This window comes from Cheilinus undulatus, linkage group 3, assembly GCF_018320785.1.
Source record: "Cheilinus undulatus linkage group 3, ASM1832078v1, whole genome shotgun sequence".
In the NCBI taxonomy this organism is placed as follows: Eukaryota; Metazoa; Chordata; class Actinopteri; order Labriformes; family Labridae; genus Cheilinus; species Cheilinus undulatus.
In genome coordinates, this window is record NC_054867.1 from 21,003,698 (window position 1) to 21,024,984 (window position 21,287).

The following is a 21,287-nucleotide window of genomic DNA, read 5'->3' on the forward strand; positions in this document are numbered from 1 at the left end:
GAATATGGGTTGGAAATATTATTTGATCTGAGATGAAAGGAGGCTAGAAAGGGGGATCAGCAGAGGGATGAAGGGAACGACAGAAAGAGGGATGAAGGCAGGTCAGCAGAGCTGCTGTGACTGTGTATGCTCACTGTGGGTGCTGCTGTGTGCTTGTGTGCTACCATGAAGTGATTTAGATATAATAAGCTACATGGAAACAAATAAACCTACTAGGGATGTGCGGTATTGGATTTTTGCCGATATCCGATGTGCCAATATTTCAAAACTCATTTTGGCCGATATAGATATTTAATTACATTTTTTCCACTGTAAAAAACACCAATTCCATCCTGTACTACACAATTTTTTTTAAATATTGACAAAACATTTGATTTTTATCAGAAATGAAGGATGCATTTTTTTTTAAATACAGCCATACACTAATGAAAAACTTACAGTAATGTCTTTGGGTTTCATGTGCATTACAAGCTACATGTATTTTTAAAAGTACAGCCAAGGCATCTGCATCATTGAGGGCAATAAAAAGCAGCAAAATAACATGCTGACACTGAGCTCTACAGTGCAACAAAGAAATAGCTTATAAATTTAGACTGACTCTCCTTATTACTGAACCAGTTTGCAGGATGGCTCCCTGAGATACTCCTGACAAAGTGCTTTAAACAACAACAACAACAACAACAACAACAACAACAAAAGGACAGATTCTAAAATGCAAAAAATCTAGCTGTACTTCAGAGCTTAAATATGCTTTTACATTTTTGAGACTCAAGATGAACAAAAGAAATATAACTTCAACTGAAGTAGTTCTCCTGATTTTGCTTTAAACAGCACACACTAACTACGGCATAAATTTTATTTTCAGCTGAAACCAATAATTAACTTTATAAGCTATTATTGGCCGAAACCGATATACTGATACCGATACCGATAATTCAATAGTAAGTGAAAATTTGTTTATAATTGCCAACCGTCAATTTCTAACTTGCTGTTAAAAAAGAAGTAGAGGAAGAAAAAAGAGGTAGTTAAACCCGTCTCACTTCCTGCTAATGTAAAACGGCAGTGCACAAATTGAGACGATACTAACCCACTGGGATTACGTGCTTCATTTAAGTGTACTGCATTACAGTATACTAACAGAAATATGCAATTTGAGACAAACTAATTGTCCAGCACTCCTTCCTGGATCATTTTATAGGGAAGGAAGTATGCTAGAAATATCTGAAAGCCCATGCTAACTTTTGGTAATGATAAAAGATATAATGGGCAGAGTATGTGCTAGACCAAGGCATTGTTAGCTGAAGATTTTTGCGTAATACTAACTAATAATATGATTAGCTAGGAAATGACTAAGTGCTAGTACCATTCGATATAGTTTTGAATGCTTCAGTAGGAATAAGTACTTAGCTAGTAATATGAGCAAGGAATTTTTCTCCATGGCTAACTTTATCATTAGCTAGGACATGACTCAAAGCTAATATTACCCTTTAGTAGTTTTAAGTGATTCAGCAGGGAAGCAGGAAGTACTAAGCTGTATGTATATAATAATAAGAGGATACAGAACAGAAATGATATGACTTTCACTTCAGGGCTGTGACTGCAGGCTCGATTTGAAATGGCTGAAAGCTAGAAACACAATTCTGTACCGAAAAAACGATACCAAAGGGGTGAATTCTTAGCTAATAATATTGGGAAGGAACTTCAAGGCTAATAACTAGGAGATTAATGGTTCAGTGGTATAAGAGAACATACTAAGCTAACTATGCATATGATAAGAATGATGCAGGCCTATTATATATCATTGCAAGTTTGCTAGGAAATAGCTGAAAGCTAAATTTTGTATTGCAAAATAAAACAAAGAGTGAGTAGGCTGCATAGCTAATAACATTAACAAATAATATCACTTTAAGGCTGATGTCATCGTTAGCAAAGATATAGATGAAAGCAAATGCTTCTTTTTGATGATTCAGAAGCAAAAGGGTTTTAACCATAGACTGTAGAAAGAATTGGACAAACCCAGACGTCAGCTGTCTGCTTACAACAGGCGGACTCAAACAGCTCTTGAAGCCAATCCGCCGAGGCTTCCATATTGAAATCAACCTAACGGCCTGCCCACTGAGTGCCACTTCCTGTCAGCTAGCTAGCTAGTGATCTGGTTGACAGAAACGTAGCTTCTACCTGTCGAGCTATCTGTCAATCAAATAAGATGCACCAATCAGCGTGAAGTGAGGTTTATCCTAAATATAATGCAAGTGATCGTGGTACAAAAAAAATTCACCCCCCACACAGTGAGAGCACAGTAAGACACTAGCTAATGTGACGTGTTTGGTTTTTTGAACCAGGCTGTAAACCAGTTTATTTCTAGTATAAAAACCGGCTGTTTAATAGATGGAGCCAGCCTCAAGTGGACAGTCTTGGTATTGCAATTTTTTTGCACTTACGCATTGGCTTTATTTTTAGGACCGGAGGTTGCCGTTTGGTTTTAACAAGTGATCTCTAAATAGCGTGTTAACTTTGAATAATTAATATCACAACCCTTAATCTGAACGATAATAAATCGCACTGACTTCATACATCACTGTTTTCTACCACCCTAGCGTTGTAAATTGGTTTAAAAAAAACAAGCCATGCATATCGTGGTCTAACCTAGAGTCTGTCTCTCCTCCTGCCTGTATTTGTGAGTGCTACTCCAGATCGCGCGCACAGACACACAGAGGGACACACACCTGCATGAGTGCATTTTTTTACTGGGGCGGAGAATTCCCTGTTTAAAAGTTTGCGTCTGTGTCGCTACTTTATAACATCCTAAAAAGTTCCAGTGCTGTACACGAGCACGTTTCTTTCGTTGTGAACTTTTGTGATGTCACTAATGCTTCCTGCGCATGTTCGCGTGCAAGGAAAACTTGTTCATGAGGACTAAAAATTACTTTAGATTCAAATGAAACACCAACGAAAACACAGAGACAAAAAAGGGAGACAGCCTGTGGAGAATAAGAGCAGAGGAAGACCTACATCCTGTGAGTGCCTGTGTGTTATGTTAATATAAACAGCAATCTATCATATCTACATAACTTAAGATAAATAAATAATTAAAAGCAGAATTATACACTAAATCTACCTGTTATTCAGTCTTGCTCATAATTATCCATATATGCCATCTCTGATTTTTGACATCTATGGTCACTGTAGTCATATATGAATCAGAAAGTGTTGAGATTATGTGATTTTAAACATCCTAAATTTATCTTACATCCTGGAAAACAGCAGTTTAACATAACAGAGGGACAGAAGAGGTAAACAGCCACCATATGCACTGAGTGTATAGTAAAATCAAGCACAAAACATTGTACTGTATAAAGTTGCTTTAACAATCCTAAGCCTAATTTTAAAATCTTCTAGCAAGTTCTTCTCTTATCCTCACACAGGCTGTTGAGTGCAAAGACTCACACTCTGTCCCCAGTGAGACCTTTCCACAGTGTGTCCGCCGAGGCCCTCCTTTCATTTCACTCCTGCCTGTCAAACCTTCCCTCTCCGCCTCGCCACCCTGCTAAACGCTCGCCGCCAATCAATTTTTAATAATGCCAATCGCCACGCTGCCAGGAGGAATGAGAGGAAGGGGGTTGGGGTGGGGGTGGGGGGTGGGGGCTGAGCAGGAAAAGGGGGAGGAGTAGGGAAAGGTCAAGGTTCCGTGCAGCATCAGTGTTTTGCTAAATGTCATTAAATCTTTTCTTTTGAGTTTGCTGATACAGTCATCATCTTAATGAATCTTTCAGATGATTCACCAAAGGCAAAACCTCTGAGCATGAGGACATGATGTCACGATGCAAACACAATTAATGCCTGGACCTTCAGCCTCTGCTGGCACTTTCCTGCAGCTAATATTAAATCACATCATTCTCCGTAACACTTATTTGAAATGGAGTTACCCGTTCCCCTCTCCTTCGTCTCCTCCCTCTCTTTGACAGCCAAGAGAACCCTACTAATGTTTTTAATGTGCTGTGATGCATTATTTATCAGACTGGCTGTTGATATGGAAAAAGGACGGGAGGGGAAAAAGAAATTGGGCAGTGGGAAAGGGGGAGTTAAAAATGAGTAAAAAGTGAAAGAAAGTAAGAAGAATGTGAATTGAAGAGCGCGGGTGGAGAGGAAAAGGAAGAGTTTGCAACCAAGCAGGAGGAGAAAGAAGTGTGAAGGGTGTTTGAGGGGAAAGAAATGTGGTGATAGGAAAAGGAAGTGGGTGGAGGAGAGAGGACATGGGGGGAGATGAGGACATAGATCAGAGTGTGGGACAAGGTCAGCCCAGTGCTCCCGAGGGTCCTATAAGCCTGCATACATATCGGCTTTTCTACCATGACCCATACAAATGGTCTGGCCTCAATCTGACCTAATTGTGTTCCACCTCCACTGGTTTTTATATGCAAGCAAAGGTTTAACCAGTGTGGTTTATTAAGGTACTGACCTCCTGAGGTTATGGTTATGGTTATGTTTGATTTCACCCTGACATGACATGTTGAAATATTAAAATATACAAGTTATCTTACTTTCCTTACAAATATGGATCTTTAAAACAATTTTCTCTGGGATTTTCTCTGGGATTTAGAGGACATGTAAGTACTGCAGTGCTGTCTAAGCATCACACCCCTATCATCTATGATTCTAACCTTGCAAAGCTGATGGACTGACTAGATATGATGGACTTCATTAAGCAGATCCATCTTGCAAATATTCAAGCTGAAACTCTAGTCAGAGAATGACCGGACCGATCAGCATCATTTGAGGATAAAGAGGCGGTAGCTACAGGTGTTGTTTTATTTATGTGACTGCTTCTGAACATGGCTGCCTTTATCAGAAATGGCCATTTCTGTATTACAAGAAGAGCATAGAACAGCACCGAAAACTTTTTGTCTGGGGAAATATGTTTTTGTGATTCTTCCAGACAGCTTTGGCAAGAGTTTGATTTACCAACTGGCTCCACTGATGCTTAAGAATTGTGTACTGACATGACAATGGCTGCCTGTCAAGCTTGTGCTATGTATTTACTCCTTGGTGGCACCGCATGCCAGTTATGTCCATGGGCAACTTAATATCAACACTTTAGGCCCTGGCAGTCTGGCTACAGGCATTTTGGAGGGAAAACAACTGAACAGGATAACTGATATGGAACAGTTTAGATTTAAAATGAATAAACCAAACACTGTCTCCTCACTGAGAAAAGCATTACCTATTTTCAGCCAACAGTCCTCTGTCCTCAGCTGAATAAAGCTGCTGTTTAACAATGCTGCTTTCAATATGAAATTTATTCTTTTTAGTTTTTTCCTTTTCAGAGTACCACTAAGATGTGAACAATTACATTTTTCACAAAGTTAACTCAACTTCTGCTAAATGAAAAAAGCTAACAACCCACAAACCCACACATGGAGCTATGGCAACGGAATTTTACAAACAAAAAATACAGTGTGCTATACATATAAATAGAGAAAATGTCTGACTTTTTAAGACATAAAAAAAAATTCATTCAGACCCTTTGCAAAAACACTTGAAATTTACCTCAGGTTTCACCCATTTCTCTTGATCTTTGCTGATGTTTCTACACCTTGACTGGAGTCCACCTGTGCTGAATTTAAATTGATTGGACGTGATTTGTAAAGTCACATACCTCTCTATAGAAGGCCTCACAGCCGACAATGCATATCAGAGCATAAACCAAGCCATGGGGCCAAAGAAACTGCCTGCAGAGCTCAGAGACAGGATTGCTGCAAGGCACAGATCTGGGGAAGGCTGCAAAAAAATCTGCTGCACTGAAGGTTCCCAAGAGTACTGTGGCCTCCATTATTCTCAAATGGAAGAAGTTTGGTACAACCAGGACTCTTTAAAGAGCTGGTTGTCCAGCCAAACTGAACAATTTGTGGAGAAGGGCCTTAGTACAAGAGGTGACCAAGAACCAAGAACGATGGTCACTCTGACTGAGCTCCAGAGATCCTCTGTGGAGATGGGACAAAGCTCCAGAAGGATAACCATCACTGCAGCCCTCCACCGGTATGGGCTTCATGGCAGAGTGGCTAAGCAGAAGCCTCTCCGCCGTGCAAAACACATGAAAGTCCGCTCCACTTTCATTTGGAGTTTTTTTTCAAACTCAAAGCTGGCTTTCATGCATTTTGCAACCTGAATGAAATTTGAAATGTTTATGCAAAGGGTCTGACTTATGTCAATGTGATTTTTCACTTTTTAATTAATTTGATTTTTTTTTTAATTCTGTTTTCACTTTGTCATAATGGGGTACTGAGTGTAGATTACTGAAAATAAAAATTTTTTTTTTGACTGTAGCATCAGGCTGCAACATAAAATTGAAAAAAGTGAAGGAGGTCTGATGACTTTCTGAATGCACTGTTTATGAAAAAAATCTATCAGGTTACCATAATTCCTGTCGCCATCATTCATTTGATGTCCCAAGTTTTTAAGCTTAACAAACCTTACAATGAAGACATGGATGACTAATAAAATTTAACATTTAATTCCATTATCAATAATTTGAAATATAATAGAGGTCATCCCTTATTCTCTAAAAATTTTAAAATAACACTATCCCTCTTTTCTTTTCCTCCTGGTGCTCAGATTTTTCAAACAGTCCCTAATTGTCCCATTTATGTTGCATAAGATGTAAAACTTTTATTAAAAGTGTAGTTCTTAATTTTGTTTCAATACTCTGAATCCATCTAAAGTCCCATAAACTAACATGTTAATAACCGATAGATTAATCATTACCTCTCCTAATTTGTCATCCCTAGTTGAACAGCGGCACCCAGAACGTCCGCTCATAAATTTTAAGCCACAGTTGAAAATAATGTTAAGTGGTTAAACCATTATTTTCTTTTGCCACTGAGAGCTGAATGGAGTTTCATGGGCTCTCTATCAGTGGTTTCCATTATCCCAGGCCCATAAACTGCTTCAAGGTCAGCTTTATCATCCTGCTCATAATGGGGTGAGTTAGCACCAGCCCGCTGGACAACCGATCCCAAAACAGTAGTTAAAACTGAACGCTGAGCAGCTCGGATAGCTCCCCTCTGATGTCTGCGCTGGTGCTAGCCAAAGCCAGATGGCATCATTGAGCAGCAGAAGCAGTGCAGTACAGTCACAACAAGCTCGCCTTATACTAATGCCAGAGTGAGAAATCAAGCACATTTATACAGGAAGGCACCAAGATGCAGCATACATGCATTTATAAACACATGCCTACAATCAGACAGACACAAGCGGGCTTACATGCACGCTTACACACAAGCTGGGCTCTTAGAAACATGCATAAATAGGCCTATGCATCCATCCATGCATGCATGGAAACATACAACAGGACACAAATAATCACACACAGACACAATAGATATGTAAATGTGTCCTTGTGAGTCAACATGTGCTGTAAATTGGCTCATCTCTCAGCATGCATGCCTAATACCTCGCTTGTAGCGTGGGTTTTCAGCTCAGCCTTGTAAATGCGGCCGCCTATCTATCCACGCCTTTTTTCCACATACTCACACGCAGGCTGAGCTCCATTGTTGCTGAAAGTCCACCTCAGCAGCCTTGTGTTCGAGTGGCCTTGGTGCACCACATGATCGACAGCTCAAAAAGAACTGCGGCTACACAAATGCACGGGCGCACACACCCACCCACACACTATTTGCTACACTCCTCTGTTGATTATGTAACTCAATGACAGCGCTCTGCCTCACTGCTGCCATAGATTCCCTGCTAACTAGAAGCTGAGGGAATACATGGTCTGCATGCAGCCTGTGCTCTACCAAAATGGTGAGTCACTCCTCTGAATCAGTCTAGTATTGCCTGAATGTCTAGCGAGGCCCACAAGATTAGCTCAAAACAGTGTGGGACTTCAGTTTGCTATATTGGATTCTACCTCGAAATGGGACAAAATTGAAGTCCTTGATCGGAGTTATGCTGCTTACTGTATTGATCTCGCAGCGTGCAAACCACAGAAAATAAAGTTACGAAAACACTGTTAGGATGACAACTCTATGGGATTTTCTATCCACAGCATTTCTGTACAGTACCTTGTTATGTCAAATATGCTTCAATGCAGTTTATTACCAGCTGCTCAAGTGCCCGATTTTGACAAACTGCACAACAATTTCATGCACAACAACACAAAGGCACAGTCACTCACACTCCCATCATTGCCTGCGAAAAAGAATATTGAAAGTATGCTTTACGAAACTCGGGAGAGGAGGTAGGATTTTCTCATTTTCACCCTTGTCTGGCAGATGTGTTTTTGCAGAGAGGGAAAGAGAGAGAGGAGCAGTGCAGGCCAGGTCATTTCATTATCACAGTGAGAAAGCACTCCATGAAACTCTCCCAGGGAAGCAAGGGAGGCTGCCTTCATAATATTCCTCCTCTACTATTGTCAAAACTTGCTCTATTTTACATTCTGCAGCTCAAGGCCCTTTTTTTCTCTCCTGCGTTTCAATCACTTTCATTTTCTCTCTGTCATATTTGAATATGGAGGTGTTTGGGGTATTTTTCTGCCTTCTTTTCATACATATGTACGCTTCTCAAGTGTTTTGTATAAGAAATCAAGTATGTGATAGGGAGCACTTCTGCTGGAGCAATACCACAGTCTAAGTGCAACCAAACGCCGGTATTCATTATGTCAAATGAAGCACTGGCACTCGACCTGGATCTGCTTTCCAAAGTATTGAAGCATGCACAACACACATCTTTGGATGGAAACATGCCAATGGGAACATTAGCTGAACAAATATGGTTGTAATCCTGAGAAGCTTTCTGGCCCTTGGAAAAAAGAAACCTCAGTTGTAAGATTAGCTGAAAAACTAGGAACATTTAACAGGTATGTAATAGATTTTAGCAGTAGTCACAAAGAGGACAGCCTATTTTAAAGGCATTGATTACACATTAATTCACAGCAGAATTACACTCCGATGGAATACCTCCCACATCTCCATCAAAGCTGCTGCAGCATGTGTAAAACTTTCAGTTTATCGACTTTTGCAACCTCTTGAGTCGTAGCGGTATTTTACAGCACTTGTAGCAAAAGGGCAGCTCACACACTTCCACCACCAACATTACTTCTGCAGAGATAAGAGCCATAATGTGACTAATGGAAATTGAATCAGCTTGTATGGGGAGGAAAGTTATTTTCTGTGGTGTAAGATGTGTTCATCAGAAGTGAAATCCAGGTCAGTCAGTCTCCTCCTTTCATACTCTGTGATCTTCTTTGCCAGGGCACAGGCTAACTTTGGTAACAGACGGTTTTATCCATTCAACGAGTTACTCAGGAGAAAGCTATTGCAGTTTTTGCAGTTTGCACAAGCTGCTGTGTAGTGAAGCCAAGAGTGTTAACTGCCACACACCACTAATGCTGCAATGGGAACGATTGGAGTTAAGTGTCTCACCCAAGAAGGCATGCACATGTGACTGCAGTTGTCTAAGATCGAACCCCGATCTTCCAGTTGAGAGATGACTCTACCTACTTCGCCAAAGCAGTTGGTCTATAGTCTATGACATTATGAGTGTGTCAATTCGAAGGATACATCCTACAGAGGATCCAGCCTCTGTAGTCTGCAAAAATTGCTCAAGTCAGGCCGGGTATGTTAGCATATGCTGGTTCAACACTTAGCTACCCAGTATGCAGTGAGCCGGATCAGGCCAGGGGAGGTACCAGATGTCCATAAAAGTACAGTTGTCGTTTCTGTATCAAGCAGCTGACCCTTCCCATCCTCGTGCTCCTGAGCACGTCAGCATGGTCTTACCCAAAAATGCGCTGAAGTGAAGTCGTCAAAAAAGAATCCAGCAGGCATCTCTGGCCATCAGTCAGCAGCCAGGCCTCACAAGAGTATAGTAAGACCGGGAAGACCAAGAACCAAAAGACTCTAGCCATTTTTACACAGAGATTCCACAATAAGTCTGCGGTTGATCGCAGCCTTGCAGTCAGCAGATCGACTGCCAAGGTAGATGAACTGCTCTACAACTTCCACAGTCTCACCATTGACAGATACAAATTTGATGGCAGCATCCAAAGCTTCCTCGAATGCTGGGATCTTCGATTTGGCCCAGAAGACGTACATTCCCAACGCTTCAGCCTGCTCACTCAGCAAGAGCCACAAGGACATCTACAGTCTCTGCAAGGATCACAGCATCATCAGCCAAGTCCAGATCAGGGACCTGGACATCACCAAATATTACTCCACAGTTCGATGCCCTTGTTACCTGCCCCCAAATCTAGTCCATACAGTTATGCAGATTGAACTGAAATGAGACAGTCTGGCCCATAAAGGGTTCCTTGTTGTCACCAGCCAGCCTGACCTGAAGGTACATTTCTAAGCACTAGCAATTTAAAAAAAAACTGCACCATAACTTGCAAAATTTCAAACCTGGTTATTATCAGCAAATAATTTTTCCATAAATGCAGATTCATGAAGAGCAGACCATTGATATTTATCTTCCTGAATGAGCTAAGAAAATGCTGAAGTGTGCTTGGACTAAACAAGTCTTAGTGAAGAGTGCTGAATATCTAGATTCTTGATTACACCCAAGAACAATTGACATGCTGCTCAAGTTCATGTTAATGTTTTTATTGGGTGGGCTCTAACTACTAAAACCAAGCTGAATAGATGACAATCAAATGTTAACAAAGCAGAAGATGGCCACAGCCCTGATTGCGATAAAATCATTAAGAGCAACATTACCAAAGTTTTTGCTTTAAGGTGATGCTATTCATTATGTTACTAACAATGTATGAGGTTATGGGCACTAAGGATTAATAACAGGTCCAATGTGCCAAAATCTAGGGCTGGAGGGGGGCGACCAGAGTCACACTTGACACATGCTCACACATGTGTCTTTTGGCAGCCAAGGTCAAGCTTGATGGCATCTGTTTTGTCCAGGCCTAGTCACCTCAGGTAATACACCCAGATACTGCTAGTGGTTTTGGGGCCCTTGAGACATCCACAGCACAACAAGGAGCTCATGGCAACACCACCACCAGCCCAGACAGTAGGCTAGATCGTGCTTACTCGCCACATCCACCCCTGTCTAAAAGGTGTGAACTTTTTCATTTTAGATTATTTCCTCATGCCCCTGGTAATATGCAAGGACATCCAGAGCATGACCGAGGTTGTGTAAGTTCTCCATCTCACCTGATGGTGCCCTCGGGCAGCTTACTTGCTAAAACTACACCTTACTGCCACAATGTTTGTCCCAAACATACCAAAAACTTGAACACAGCACTACATTTCTGCTTTAGTAGATATGCTTGTTGATCTTCTTTCCATTGAGCTGACTGTGTGGTGTGCCACTAAGCTTAATCCAAAAGAGATACTGAGTAAAGGAGCTGTGTTTATGTGAGGTTTAGGAATTAAGATTAATTACACTTCATTCTCTAGCCTCTCGGGATACCTAATATCACTGTTGACTTTACTCCATGCTTGTCATTTGGGCATTTTTGTAAGTTGTCAATGTATACACTAAAAAAAGGAAAAAAGAGTTCAGAATGCGTTTGGATAGAGGTCTATAAACTGGATGTTCAAGCCATTGTGTAAGTGTGAGAAATGGGATTGGCTTAATAGACCAAGTATGTGGAGTATGCAGATTCGTAATTGCATTGTGAGACTATAATTTCAAATAAGTTTTTTAAAACACAACAGAAATGTTGGCATACAGTATGTTGAGCTGTGGAGGATTCACTGGACTGATCCCTCATTGGACAGGGCGAGAGGGCTGCATTTATCGGCCACATGTGGAAGCTCCCTCCAAATGGGACAGCTTTGGACGCTCTGCTGTGATGTAATCAACCTTCAAATGCACACTCCATCAGCTGCAGCCTCATAAATGGGGCATGCCCTATGTTTGGGAATATGCTAAATTTACCCTATGCTAACGCCAGGCTAGCTCATGTCCTATTCAGCCCCACTGAATAGGACATGAGGTGCAGAGAAAAAGATATTTCCTTAACTACAATTCTTAATGTATGCATGACAAAAATTGTACTTTCCCCTAAATATTTTAGTGCGACGGAATTAAGTTTTAGAAGAGGGATTTTTCTTTGTTTAGTTTGAATTATGTTTCACGCTCTGCTGTGAACACGGTGTGTGGAATTTCTGAGTCATAAAAGGCTTGTCTTTTCTGGTTAAACTTTTTGCTAAATTGTTACCAGATTCGACTGGAATGGAGCGACAGATAGTGATGTAATGCAGGTTATACGCAGTTATTTTTCTTTCCTTTCTTTGCCTCTGACTGGCTAATATTTTATTACCTCCACTGGCTTGTTTGGTAAGATTAAAGGTTAAGTCAGTCGAAGGCAGAGTAGGGGTTGTCATTCTTTGGTAACTATCAATATGAATAAAGCTTGTGGTGCTACTTTCTATCAGCTTGCATCCATCGTGATTTCATATTGACCCTTGAAACCCAAACTTAAGCAGCAAAGTTGAGTGTCAGTGTGCAGAAACAAAAGGCCTTACACAGTGAGGTATATGACATTGATTAAGCCAGAAGCAGAATAAGGGAGGAGCTGGGATGGAGGAGGGTTGCAAAAGCAGCTTGCAGAGAGAAGAGCCTGGCCAAGCAAGAGCAGTTTGACTAAGGCAGCATGAGAGCGACTGGCCTATACTTACAGTAAATCAGCTGGTTGTCAGCTGATGAGAGTTTGCATTAGATCAGCTGATCAGCGCGGAGCTTGGCTCCATAGCCTGTCTGAAATAACGCTAAAAGCTCAATTTAATGGCTAACACAGTACATAGACAATCAATTCCAGGTTTTTGGGTATGCCAATCAGATTTCAGGAGGCCCTGTTTGGTCCTAGCTGCCACTGGCTCAGCCCCTGGGATATTATTGGTATTGAAACTCATCAGGGATTTAGAAAAGAAGATATTATTTTGATTGCGATTTTTTCACTTTTTACAGCGTTGTCTTATTTTAGTCATAAAACATTCTTCTTTTTGTTGAGATGTTTGTTTACAGAACTGGCATGGTAGCACTGTCTCATGCTGAAACTATGAAGTACAATACAGTCGAGCACAAGCTCCGTGTTCAAATATGGGCCATGCTTCATTTTATTTCTAGAATTTGCTGCAGGCCAATCAAAATTGGACTGTGGGCCACATTTGGCCCCTGGGCCATAGTTTGGACTTCCCTGAATTAAACTTAATGCCCCCCTGTTATCCATTTCTTGCTGATAGAACAGTGACCTCAAGCTCCCTATCAGTTTGGTGTGCAAAAATAGCTCATGATTTTAATGCTAGTGCCTCTATAATGCTAAAAAAATGCATTATTTGCCTGAACTCTGACAGTTTAATCTAGTTTTAATGAGGTATCAAGAGTTTATTAATGATAAAATCCTATTTTTTGATTCAATCTGCGCTAATACCTATATATCTCAGTGGATATTTCTCCTTTTTTCCTCCCCTGTAGTTCTTCATCCTGACATGTACCCAAACACCAAAACCTCTCTTTTGATGTCAAACGGAAACATATTGCAGAGAGATCAATGTCTGAGTGTGAGGGCAAAGAGGACTATAAAGCAAAACATCCCAATCTCTTTCCTTTTGTAGCATCCTCTTCTCCTTTATCTCTTCTCATCTTACAGACAAACGGAGATGGGCAATCTGTTTCACGTCAGATCAAGGATGAGAGGAGTATTTTCTGACAACGGGGCGGCCTGGCCCAGTTGTTTTGGGCTGGGAATGAGTGGCAGGCTGCAGTCAGGCCGAGAAAAATAAATAGAAGGGAAAAAAGCATCCAGATGAATTATGAATTGGCACAGACTGTGCTTTCTTTGGCTGTGACACCACAGCAGTGAGGTGGATTGTGCAACAACGTGTCTGCAGCGTGCATTACGGCAGATGAGACGCTGGCCCTCAATTATCTGTATTTCTAATGTTCATAATGTTGCATGATGATGAAGCACTGCAGCAAAACTTGCTCTGAACAATAAGATGCATGCAAAAATGTTTCTACGGACTTGTTACACTCAATTTACTCCTGATATGGGTTTGATGGCGCACGTTGGGCGTTAAATTACCTCACACCCCACAAATATCATCCTAAGGCAATCCAGCATTAAAAAAAACACTTCCCGAATCCTAACCCTCTTAGAGCGACTGTGTGAATGAAAAATGCAGTCACCATGTTTCCCCGGCCTGTTTCTATATGCTGCTGCTCGCTCTGTGGTGCTGCTGTCCCAGCAGCGCATAGCGAGATCACTACATCTCCACAAAGGCGGATGAAAGGGAAACACACAGAGATCACAAAAGGAGGAAGCCACTCTGTCCGGCCCTCTGATCATTGCTGATTCCTTCATCAACATGGCTTTTACACGCCGTTCAAGCATACACAGAACATGAAAAGAGCCGGTGATAGACAGGCATACACCAGAGACACACTCACATCCGAATCATATTTTTCAGAGCGAGGAGGATCAGTCTCGACCTTGACAACAGTATGTGTGACAAAATACTCATTACTCTCTTCTGCTTCCTGATTAAATTGCTTTTTCACACTAACTAGCTCAGAAAATTCTCCAACTTTCTGAAGACCCTGTTAAAAAAAATAAAAACTAGTTACAAAACACAGACATTTCAAAAGCTGCGAGTTATCACACACCCCCACTCCTCCTCCACTCCTTTTCTCTTTCGCCTGCAGTTGGTTGAGAACAGCGATGCTTTTCTCACATCCATTGTTTGATCCATTTCACACCAGCCCACCTCTTTTTTTATCTCCTCCTGTTTTCTCCTTCGCTTGCTGGCAAGCCGCCTGAACGCTCACAGTAGTGGGACGGCTTTTTTTTTTTCCAAGCGGTTTTGAATGAGAGGTTAAAATGCAAATGGACTGCTTTTCTTTCTGATTTTTTTTTCTCCTTTCTATTCTTGTCCCACATCTTATTACTTTTTTTTCCTCTTCAGTTTGTCGAACAACTAGTAAATGAGCGAGGGTGTGAAAACTATCTTTTCCGCAGTGAGTTAATGCATATGACTGTGTTTCCTTCCCCGCCTTGTTTCCCTTTGTGTTTTCCTGGTTGTACCTGGATAAGAATCAATGTAGAATGAGAGCAGTCAGGGTTTATGCTTCCTGCAAACACCTTAATAGGAATTGACGGCTGAGAATTCTGTTGTCACATGGTAACTGGATAGAAAAAGCACGTCATGTGTAGCCCCAGATGATTTTACCCTGTCAAAACATGTTATAGCTTCACACTTGCTTGTGACATGCATGCACTAGTATGTACACTACACCCTTACACTAAAGACTGGTGCAAATGAGCCACAAATACACTCTTTTAGGGAAGTAGTAGAGCAGTGATCTCACTAGTCTATTACGGTTATCAGGCCAACAATTTGTTTCAATATCACGATGCATGATGTTTCGTTCAGTGCATTCTCCCTTTTCTATATAACTGCACACTTTTTATAAATGAAGGCAGGAGGTGTTGTGGCTGCCCCCAACAGGCATGACTTCTCTAACTGAGTCAATAACTTCACTCATGGTGCAAAGGTTTTAAATGCCCAAGGACATTCTGGGAAAACTCTGCAGATGAAGGGATGATTGTCAAAAATTTGAGTATAGACAAAAAAACACTTTGGATGATTAAGTAGTGTTTAGCTGAAACTAAAACATGCATTTTATTGACTCAGGAAAAGTACAGCTCAAATAGACAATTTGATTTTTAAGTTAATGCAACTTAATTTCTAAACACCCTTTTACTGGTCAGTCTTATGATGAGACACTGAAAGGTGCATTTGTTTTAGAAGTACGCTTCCATAGGGTTCATTTTCCTTGTCATATTGAGGGGGATCCCAACAGGCATGACTTCTGCAACTGAGTCAGTAACTTCACTCATGGTGCAAAAGTGTCTAATGCCCAAATTCTTTCTGGGAAAATTCTGCAGATGAAGGGATGATTGTCAAATAATATAAGTAGAATAACAAAAAATACTTTAAGTGATTGAGTATTGTTTACTTAAAGCTAAATTGTGTTGAATTAACTCAGAAGAATAGAGTTAAAATGGCTGTTTTGGACTTTTAAGTAAACACAACTCAATTTTGAACAACCCTCTACAGCATGGGTCATTTTTACAAGGGCCAGGTTTTACTTGGAAGACAATGAAGGGGCCGGACTGCCCAAAAACTAAATTTAGCCAAATAGTTCGGCAAAATTAACATTTAATTGTTTAAGTCTTTTTTTCCCATTTAAAATGTAAATAATTTTTTTGCCTTTGGCAGTGAGATCAGTCCCAATCGCCTAAACTGCAGTTGCCACTAAGGGGCAATTGCGATATTTTTGGCTATATGGGGCTGGTATGCTGTCCATCAATGGGTTTGACTGAAAATGCTGTGTTGTGATTGGTGGGGAAATTGGTCAGGGAACCAGTCTATTGTTGTGGTTATCTGGCAGGAAAAAATTGAACTCTTAAAGTGCCTAAAGTGTTAAGTTGAAGTGGAAAACAGCCACTTTAATCAAGAATGAATTCAGGAGTATGTCTTTATCATGCATCATATTCTCTAATAGTGATTGATGGTTTTATGTAAAATGGATCAAACTTTAAGCCAACCTTTAAAGCCTTTTGGGATTTTTTGAAACAACAAACCCTACATACCACAATTTGCACTTTTTCTGATTTTAAAAATCTTCTGGGGGCCATATGGGAAGCTGTTGCGAGCCTGATTTGGCCCCCGGGCCCGTTGATTTTCACTGCTCTACAGCTTGGTCCGACAGTGCAGGATTTTAAGTCTGACCTTGACAGGTAGCCTCTAGTTAGATTATTATATGCACTCATTTAAAGGATTCTTATACTGACTCAAAAGTAATCTAACTTAAAGGGAACATTCTTGGCAGGTTATTAGGCAGTGTTTAATCTTGACCAGATTCTGTTAAATCAATCATATCAGGCTCAAGTTTCTCAGTTTTCTTTCATGGTACATTCACTCCACAGATGTTTGTTTTGTCTCATTGTAGTGTTCAATCAATCAATCAATCAAACTTTATTTATAAAGTGCTTTTCATTCATAACATGTAACTCAAAGTGCTTTACATAGACAAATAAAAACATTCCCTCAAACCCACCCACTGACCCCTATCTTTTGCTCAAGGTGTTCAATGCTACTATATTTATCAACTGTGACATTACTGAGAAATATGAGAATAGGGGGTTTTAAAACTAGGGATCTCTATATACCTAAAACAGCCAGCAGATAAAATTTACCTGTTATTAGAGTTAATTGATTTTCATTAATAGCACTGATCAAGAGTATTTATTTAACCATGGGCAATGAACAGCTAATTAACTACAGACAGAGACCTGCTGGGTCACTGGTGGATGATCTGTCACCTCTAAAACGGTCTTAGGTCTGATTACTCAGACCCGCCATCAAATTTTTCTTCACTAAACACACGGAACATATCTATAGACATTTCACGCTAAAGAATCTTTTGTTTTGCCTATGGTGTCCATGTTAAAGGCAGTGCAGCAATACAGACAAGGCGTTTTATGGCAACATCTTTTTACTTTTTTTAAGATTTATTTTTGGGCTTTTTCGTGCCTTTATTAGAGAGAGGACAGTGGATAGAGTCGGAAACAGGGAAGAGAGCGGGGAGAGACATGCAGGAAATGGCCGGATTCGAACCTGGGTCACCAGCGTACATGGTGCGCGCCTTAACCACTCAACTACCGGCGCGCCCCATTTATGGCAACATCTGTTTTTTAACTGCTGGTCTGACATGAAACAGAGGGAAAATATTTCTTACAGGGTAACTTTGACCCGCATGGTGGATCTGGGTATAAATAGCCTTTATAAAATTTAGAATTATGCAAACAACTTCTTCTGACAGCAGGTGTTACAAAACAAACTTTTAGAGGTTGAAGACTGATAGACTTTAAAATTTTATCAAAACGAAGTTAAACAAAATTAAAGAACAGGCTAGAGTAAATCTGACCTGATGGCGGTTCAAGTGTTTAACTATCAGACATAGTAAACATAAACTATCCGTCCTAGAATAAAATATGTTTTCACAGTCTTCCAATTTTCCCTGATTGCTCTGCATCTCTGTGTTTCTGTCAGCAGACTGCACTCTGCAGACTCCTGAGTATTTCCAGGTTGGCGCGCCAGCATAGTCTTAACACAGTTTATTGGCTGAGAAGTGTCATGTGTGACTTCTGCTTCCAAAAAGACAAGAAAAACTGGACCGTTTAGAATAGACTGCCACAAAAATGCATTGAAAGCAGCCTCATATGGAAGGGAAAGAGGTTGTTATTCAAGTATTTAGGGTAGGCAAAGCTGCAGGGAAAAAATACACATGCATCATCCGTCTGCATCAATCATGTGATGCATGGATGCAGAATCCTCGTTGTCCGCATCACAGTGCATTGTGGAAATGATTATTTTCAACACCACAATGAAATATATGCATGAAACATGTTGAATGTCCTTTTAAGCACGTGGAAATATTTGTTTTCCCTCCTTTACACACCAAACATATAAAAAAGAGGCAATGCCAGCAGAGGACAGCGCAGGGGTGAGGAAATAGGCTGCAGAGAGCATCCACACAAACCACACAACATCTTGCGAATGTTACATAATTAGACGTACAGCACCTTGGCAATCAACAACTCTGATGTTGCCATGGGGACTTTTGCTTTGACTATAAAAAGAAAAGGATCTATATGTGAAGGCGTCTGAGGGCGGAGGTGTGGAGCGAGGCAGCGAGAGAAAGAAAGAGAGAGAGAGGAAGAAGACACGGAGAAGGAGAAAGTGTGAGAAAATTGGTGCGAGAAGAAGTGAAGGTGTCTCAGAGGGGCTGAGCGGCTCTCTGTTTATGTGCGAGCGTGCGTCTGTGTGCATAGTGCACCTGCATGTGTGAGATTAGAGGTGTTCGAAACCTGCGAATGCCAAAGTGTGTGTACGTACGGGTGCTGCCGCGTATGTTAGCTCACAGGAGGAGACGAGAAAAAAAAAAAGGACAAGGACAAAATGTGATAGAGTTGGTTAGTAAGTGAGAGGAGGAGGGAGAAAAAATGAAAAAGCTAACTAGAAAAGGGACAATTTTCAGCCTCTCTCTCCCTCGCTCTCTAAGCTGACTGCATCGGCCGGGCTTTGCAGCATATAGCCAAGATTAGGACAGACGAGAAAGCCATAAATTCTACTTTTCTCTTTCCGGAGGTGAACATAAATCATAGCTGCTACTGGCGTACCATCACTGGGTTTTTGCTTTTCACTTATCTAATGAATAAAAAAAGTTCAGAAACGGTCATATTCGAAAGCAGAGGGAGGAGGCTGCTTTAACATCCACTGCCCCAACTACTTTTGTCCCCTTCTCCAGCCAGAGTCGAGGTACACAGACGCTGAGTGGGCTTCTCATAATTGAGAGTATTCATGAGCTGCGTATCACTGGACCTTGCGTGAATGTGTATGTATGAGAAGCAGAGAGTGAGAGCTGACTTAAAAGGACTGTGCATATGAAAGATACATTATAGCATATGCAAATGCAAATATAGACACAAATAGAAGCACCAGCAAACACGCCATGAATGCACATGGAGGGAAACTGCAACCACTCTGCTGCTCAAATAGGCACAAAGATGGGCACATGCACGCCAATACACACTTAAGCACACTCTTGTCTCTGTCTCCTGGGGTCAGGGGGTGAGGATATGGTGTTGTAATGAGCCGTCACTCACAGTAGCCTGCCCTTGTATGGGAAAGGGCAGAGGGAGATGCAGCAATGAAAATAAAAATGTAGAAGAAACAAAAAGGTTGTAAGTAGAAATAAAGCGTGCTCAAAATGAGTTGGAAAAATTCCCCTTTCTTCCATGTTTTAGTCCTCTGTTCATGCAAATTAAAAGAAAATCTGGTAAGATTCTTGTCTCCAGAGCAGATAAGGGCCGCTGTTTGCCTGCTCTGAGGTACAGTTTTGCGCTGCAATCAAATAATTTTCTGTGCAGATTACAAAGAAAGAGTTAAAGAAAATGCATAAGACAGCAGTCTACTGACAAAGACCTCAGGAAATTCTTCAGCTTAGAGATGTCACAACTTTTTATTTTTGGAGTATTTATGTATGAAAGAAACAGGGTAACTCATGGACAAGTGTTCTTAAGAGGTGAAGGCAGAGCTGCCAATGATGTTGTTTGATATTGCAACAATGGATTACTGTGAGTATTTTCAAATGTTACCTCGTTTGAATATAACTTCGGATTTAGTAGTGCAGATCTCTGTGCTACTTCCATTTAAGGGTTGCACCGGCAGAGATAGCTCCAATATAGGCATGTCTGCTCACAGATTTGGCTGGGGCCCTGAAACTCAGAGGGTCTCCCTCCCCAGGTGTGATTTATTGATGATATCAGTGCATGTATGTTGGTGCTAGTATCATGGCTAACAGTTACCTCATTGGAGCCGCAAAGTGTGAAGCTTTCTTGGTGTTTTGCTGTTGGAATTATTTATTTGTACTCCTTTTAAACACATTTCAACAATTTTTTGTCCCTTTTTGTTGCCACTTTTTATGCTTTCTTGTTGCATTTTGGCCATCTTTGCTACTTCTTTTTGTTCCTTTTAACCAATTTTTGCATTTTTTTGGTCCATTTTAACCACTTTTAACACAATCCTGCATTTTTTTTGCCCATTTTTGCCATTTTGTGCCACTTTTACCCATTTTTTTCTGCATTTTGCCTTTTTGCTGCTTGTTACCACTTTTGCAACTTCTTTTTGCAAGTTTTTAACACTTTTGCCTCTTTTCACAATGATTATTCAATTATTTTTCCATTACTGTTGTTCAGTTTCTTCTGCTTTATTTTCTGGCATCCTGATTTTTGTGCTCATCATGGCTTAGATACGAAGTCTGACAGTACTTTTTTATGCTGTCTCAAGACAGAATGACCTGTTTTTGGTAATGCTAACAATGTGGATGGACACTGAACTAAACCATTTGAAAAGTAGGCTGATGTCCGACGTAAGAATGCCAGAAAATAAAGTAGAAGAAAGGGAAATAACTTTGATGAGAAAGTAATGTATTAATTGCAAAATGATGGAAAAATGGGCAACAAGTGAAAAATGTGTAAAAAGTGGTCAAAAGAAAAAAATGGCAACACTTGGTTTAAACTGGCAAAAAAATAAATTGTGAAAAGGGGTGGAAATGGGAAGAAAAGTGGCTAATATGAGTTAAAAGTGGAAAATAATTGGCAAAAAAGGGTAAAAGGTGGCAATAAGTTGCAAAAATGGGTTAAAAATTTTCAAAAAGTTTTAAGAAATGGGCTTTAAGCAGCAAATTGTCAAAGATGTGTT

The 21,287-nt window shown here is 40.6% G+C and overlaps 1 protein-coding gene across 8 annotated transcripts in view; it reads right to left on the reverse strand.

The window, feature by feature from the left end:
* Positions 1-21,287, reverse strand: part of celf4 (CUGBP, Elav-like family member 4) — a 152,134-nt gene that overhangs the window by 32,829 nt on the left and 98,018 nt on the right. The window lies entirely within an intron of this gene.